Source organism: Phaenicophaeus curvirostris, chromosome 2 (genome assembly GCF_032191515.1).
Source record: "Phaenicophaeus curvirostris isolate KB17595 chromosome 2, BPBGC_Pcur_1.0, whole genome shotgun sequence".
In the NCBI taxonomy this organism is placed as follows: domain Eukaryota; kingdom Metazoa; phylum Chordata; class Aves; order Cuculiformes; family Cuculidae; genus Phaenicophaeus; species Phaenicophaeus curvirostris.
In genome coordinates, this window is record NC_091393.1 from 127,201,280 (window position 1) to 127,207,742 (window position 6,463).

Below are 6,463 nucleotides of genomic sequence, written 5' to 3' on the forward strand. Positions count from 1 at the left end.
CCAGGGGAGATCTAGATTGGATATTAAGAAAAATATATTTACTCGCAGAGTGGTGAAGCCCTGGCAGAGGCTGCCCAGGGCAGTGGTGGAGTCTCCATCCCTGTTCAAGGCCAGTTTGGATGGGGCTTTGAGCAGCCTGATCCAGTGGGAGGTGTCCCAGCCTGATCCAGTGGGAGGTGTCCCTGCCTATGGCAGGGTTTGGAAATATATGATCTACAAGGTCCCTTCCAACACAAGCCATTCCATGATTTTATGCCCACCTTTGGGTTACCTAAATCCATTTTTTGATCCCAGCTGGGTAAACTCTCCATGTGGAGAGCCTGGCTTTGCAATGCAGAGGAAGCACAGACAAATATTTCTGCTGCTCTGTAGTCATAAAGCTGAATTTCTGCTCCGATTCCCTGAGCAGCACATTTGTCCTCATAGTTCAAGGGCTTTGGAAGCAGCTGGCAAGCCCCCTGTTTGCTCATGTCTGCCCTGAGCGCTGGGGTCTCCGCGGGTGGGAGAGGAGCAGCCCACCTGCCGCGCCTGGAGGAATCGGCTCGCACTGTACGGAGCAGAGGGCAGCTGCTCTGATTTACCTGCAGCTCCTGGCCAGGTCAGGGCTGGGCAGGTTTCCATGGGGCCGGCCAAGGCCACTGCATGGACGGCAGGACATTCCATGCCTGGATTTCATGCCTTTTCTTTGCAAATCGTGGACGTGCCGCGAGAGTAGGCGTTGGGCAACTGTACCAAAGGTCTGTTATCCCTGCCTGCCCTTTGCGTAGGCGACACTGGAGGAAGAGGGTGGCTCAGAGGAGGTGAAGGATCCAGCGGCTTCAGGTTGGCCCAGAACATCCCATCGTCAGAGGTGAGCCGCAGCAAGACGGAGGTGATACACAGACACACAGGCTGTAATTCATTTGCCTTCACACCAGCATTTAGAGCAGCTTGTGGTGCTCTGGACTGCCTGAAACCTCCATCTGGGGCTGCTGGACACGGGGTGGGAGGGAGGAACAGCTGGGGAGACCAGGAGCATCGCAGGCAGCACTTCTCAAAGCGTGACCAAGAGCAATGAGGTGTGGGTGTTCTCAGAGGACAGGAGTCTGTGGCGTGCTGGGTGATAAAAAGCCAGCTGAGATCTAGGAGACTCCTTCCACGTGTTCATTTAAACAACATTTTATATATAAACTGCATAGAGGTACATTAGTTCGGATTTGCTAGAAGGTCTGTGGAGAAATGGGAGAGTAAGTAATGCCATCATTATAGAACACGTGTGACTTTAAATAGCTAATTATGTAAATTAATATCCTGACTACTCCTGAGTAAATCACAGATTAGAATATCTGGATTATTCTTTTCTCTTTGTATGTTCTGTAGCTCAGATACAATATAAAGCAGTTTAGAAAATTCTGCCTTTATTTCTCTTCTAATATTTATGTATTAGTAATATATACATACCTACAGACAGGCATAAAAATGCATATATATGTGTATGCTTGCATATGTTCTCCGTAGAAGAACATGTTTTTTATGGCTTCACTCGGTATCTTTTGCAGTACTGCAGAGAAAGGAATAAGCTGCCAAAACACTTTCAGTATACAATATTAATTGATATGCAATATTTATTCTTTTATTATACATGTTTAGTTGCCAAGAAACAGGTTAGGGAAATGTATCACTTTTGTGAGTTTGAGCAGCCAAAACAATATTTAGAGACAATAATTACACATGGTAATTAAAATAACAGATAATTACCATACTTAAGAAATTTAAAATAAGTTTATCGCCAAGTGCAACAGATATAATTCATTAGTTGAAGATCTTATCCCAGTCTTGATTCATCTTTGATCTGGTTTGCACCTCTGTGGGCAGGTGGCACAGCCACAAAATGGGAAACGGGAGGAAGGAGTAATTTTATCCTGTTTCCATTTTCTGGAGGTGACTGACTGCCAGACCCCAGAAGTTCAGTTCAGAGCTCTGTGCCTCTGGGAACACACTTATGGGTTTAATATTCACAGTGTTTATTTCTGTCTCCTTACCTTTCATTGATTAAATAAGTAATTATTTAAAAAAGAAAAAAAAAAAACAAACCCAAATAATAGAAGCTGCTGCCTCCTCTAAAGCACATCTTCATGCTCTATCAGATAATTTATACACAAATGGGATTTAAATAGCTGTTTCTTTTTGAGTGGGTAAGGAACCTGTTCGGACATTTCGTGTTACACCTCTTGGACCCAAGCGAACAGGATTTCAGGTTCCTGTGACGTGGAGACAGGTGATTTCTGAAGGAAATAAACGTGTCCCACCTGCCCAGGTACTCAGCAGCAGCTGCCACCAGCTGCCGAAATCCCACACCGCTTCTTCCCGGACCTGCCGCGGTTACCCATTAGATTCAATATGATTTTCAGAACGAGGACTTCTCATCCATTGCAGGAGCCCATACAGGATTGGGAAACAGCAAGGCCTGGAGGCTGAGATGTCAGAACACATCATTCACTGATGTGTCAACACTGGGAATCAGAACACATGAGTATAATTAAGAAGAAAATCCATTAAACCCTGCTGTCAGAATAATTTACCTCGTCTTGAGTGAGGAAGGCTGCTGGGGAGAAATGTCAGCATCAGCTCTTGGTTGCCCTCTTCTGGGCTGCAGGTGGCCTGGGAAGAAGGATGCTGTTTGGATGGAGTTTGGAGTACAAGGATGTTGGCTGTTTTTCTAGACTCTTAGTAGCATGACAATCAAAACACAGCTTTTTCTGGGCTCACCCGGGTACCTTCAGGGTCCAGGAGACACCAGGGCTGACATCGAAGGGAGTGGAGAAGGGTTATGAGGAGCAGCTGTGGGACCTGGGGCTGAGAGGAGACTTATCACTGCCTACAACTGCCTGAGAGGAGGTTGTAGCAGGGTAGGTGCTGGTCTCTTCTCCCAAGCAACAGGCGATGGGATGAGAGGAAATGGCCTTAGGTTGCACCAGGGCAGGTTCAGGTTGGACACCTGGAAGAACCTCTTCAGAGAGAGGGTTCTCAGGCCCTGGTGGAGGCTGCGCAGGGAGGTGGTGGAGTCCCCATCCCTGGAGGGGTTTAAAAGCCGAGGAGACAAGATGCCTGGTTTAGTAGTGGGCAGGTATGGTTGGCCCTGATGATCTCAAAGTCTTTCTGTTTGAGAAAAGATAGTTTGCAGAAGTTGCTCCTTTGGCCACCAAAAAAGTTAGAGTGTGGAAGTGAACACCTCCCTGAAACTTTAATTATCCAAACAATAGTTATTTACTCTGCAGTTAGTAGGAATGTGGGAAATGCATGGAAGTGCAAGTACGCTTGGTGTGCAGATGACCGCGCGTGACCACGCTGCTGCAAGAGAATCATTTGAACTAGGCTGGGCTCTCAACACCTCTTTGCTCTCAAGACATTATCTACAGCCCCCAAGTCCTACCAGGGGCTTTTTTAATTATTTTTTTTTTTTAAGTCTTGTGCAAAACCTGAGCTTTGCTAATACAGGTGTTTCAGTGGTGATGCAGGTATCTCCAGGCTTCAGAGAGGACCGTTCTGCAGTCAGACTCGGGCACTGCCGTGTAGAACTAGATCCCCAGTGGAACCAAACCAGCAGCTTTCAGTGTATATCCCAGGGTGCTTTTCTCACAGCCCTTGATGGATCAGCCTGTGGAGGGGGGTCTCAGGTGCTTTTTGGAAGAGCCGTGAACTCATGAGCCAGAGAAAGGGGAGGGAGTCCACGAGCAGTCACTGTGTCTCATTGGATGCTGACAAAGGACATTTCAGCTGCTGGGAATTGCTGTGAGAAGCCCATGTCCTTGTCCAGCTGGTCCGTGGTGCATATTTAAAGTCAGCTGTTCTGGGACAAGCCACCAGCCTGTGGAGCCAGGTAGGACACTGGCCGCTGTGCCCCCGCTGAAGACCACTAGGGTGAGCTGAAGTTCTAGGTTTTGTACCAGTTTCAGCTGATGGAGAGGAAAATGCATGTTTGATAATGTTTTTTGCTTCCCTAAAATTAAAATCCTCGTTCCAAGATATATAATTTTGCAGCTTAATTAAATCCTCACAAACAACTGAAATGTCCCATGCTTGGTATTTCTGAAATGCATTTTGTTGATGATTGTAGTCAATAACAGTGATTCTGAATCATCATAGGGGTTTCTGTTATTTTCAAAAGTTAACTGGAACCCCCAGCAAGAAGTGGTGGTGGTGGTGAGGTGCCCTGAGGCTTTCGGCTGGTGTGACACCATCGAGGTGCAACGGAGGGAAGGGAGAGGTGGCTCCATGACTTTGTTCTGTAAAGATGTTTTCAAGGATCTCCTAGTGGCTTGTAAGCTACAAAAATAACTACAATTCAAATAATTAATGTTTCAGCCTGTTTATTATCCAGAAAAATTAGTAATGGCCCAAGTCATGATCTGCGTTGTCTGTAAAATGCATGTTTTAATAATTAAGTGACTTGCTACAAACATGAAGCACCACACGGTCTGCACTGCCGTGAGGAAAGGTAACTCCATCCCAGCCAGACCCAGTGTGACCGCTCCAACGAAAGTGGATAAAGCTCTGCATGGAAGTAGTGATGATTTTGTGCGTGTAGCAGCATTAGCTAGAAGTTATAAAAGGGATCTGAGAAAAATTTGCTTATATTGTAAAACAGATAGAATTTGGAGGTAATTAATTACACTACTTACTTTTTAAGAAAAGTTGTGATATCCAGGGTTTCTGAGGTCAAATATAGGAGTCATCACAGGAACTACTGCAGAACATCTTTGCAGCTGATGGAAAGAAAATCACAATATTCATCTAATTGTTTTAATTTTTATAGACATAAATACATTTTCTTGATCTTACACCATGTGCTGTTAAACATCTTTCCTCAAGAAGTGGTATTTCAGTAGATTTATTCTAGAACATTTGCTGTATTGCATAAATGTCAATGTTTAGTCACAAAAGGCAGCTTGTATGTCATGAATAGTGTTTGCATCAGATAATGAGACATGCAGGACACATGCATGACATCTTTCTGTTTTTTTCTTAGTAGCTGTTGTATTTGACAGTGCTGAATTTGGAATGAAGATCTTTTCCCTTTTCATTGCTGTTCTCCTTTTAGTGCTTCAAGGCTCTCTAGGTAAGAGCTACAGAAAATCAAAGGAAAAGCAGTTCTTGTTCTTATTCTTCTTTGGGAAGGAAAATAAAGACCCTGGGAATTTTTTTTTTGTGCAGGTTTCATGCGTGCACCTTATAATGACGTGCAATGCAAACAGGCTGGGGGCAGCTGTTCCACCGACCACTGTCCTCTACCCAGGACAAGGCCCTTCGGATGCTGCCAGCAAGGGGTCCCTTGCTGTCGGACGGTGGTAAGTAAGATTGGTTGTTTCTTGGTGCAATGAGTTTATGATTAACTTTCACACACCTGACTTGCCCTGTAGATCTGAAACCCCCCTGGTGCAAGCTGGTGAGGGAGCAGAGACTCTGTACACTCAGATATAGGGCTACAAAGTTGATGAAGGGTCTAAAGGAGAAGCAGTTTGAGGAGTGGCTGAAGCCACTTGGCCTTTTCAGCCTGGAGAAGAGGAGGCTGAGGGGGGACCTCATAGCAGTTCACTGCTTCCTCATAAGGGGAGGAGGAGGAGCAGGCACTGAGCTCTTCTCTCTGGTGACAGATGAGAGGACCTGAGGGAATGGCAGTGAGAAGTCTGGCTGGAGAGCTGCCTGGAGGAGAGGGACCTGGGGGTGTTGGTTGACAGCGACTGAACATGAGCCAGCAGGGGCCCAGGTGGCCAAGAAGGCCAATGGCATCTTGGCTTGGATCAGAAACGGCGTGGCCAGCAGGTCCAGGGAGGTTCTTCTCCCTCTGTACTCGGCACTGGTGAGACCGCTCCTCGAATCCTGTGTTCAGTTCTGGGCCCCTCACCACAAGAAGGATGTTGGGGCTCTGGAGCGAGTCCAGAGAAGAGCAACAAAGCTGGTGAGGGGGCTGGAGAATGTGTCTTACGAACAAAATGATCCTCATGGGTCCCTTCCAAGTCAGGTCATTCTGTGATGCTGCGATAGGAGTTCCTGAGCATTTCCTCACTAGTTGCCTCCGTACAACTAATGATGTAGCACAAGTGCCTTACAGGAAGATCACAAGCCTCTTTGGCAGATAAGTAATTAGCTGGAAATTAACACTTTTTCTGCTGTTCCCATTAGTTGGCTTGAACTGGTCATGATGAGTAATACTGGCTTCAAAGGACACATCTCTCAATGTGCTCATTGTCTGGAGACCTGGGACACCTGGGTCAGGTTCATGGGAAACCTGCATGTTCCACATTGCAGAGTCTGCCGGTCTCGCAGTCTGAAGAACAATCTGAAAGTCATGTTGTTCTGCTAGATGATTTCCCCACCTCCATAATTCTCCCCTTCTAGACTAAACCCAAACATTAAATTGTATTTTTTTCTTGGATTCCATACTGGAATCCTAAAGTTCAGCCTTCATTCCAATATAAAACTA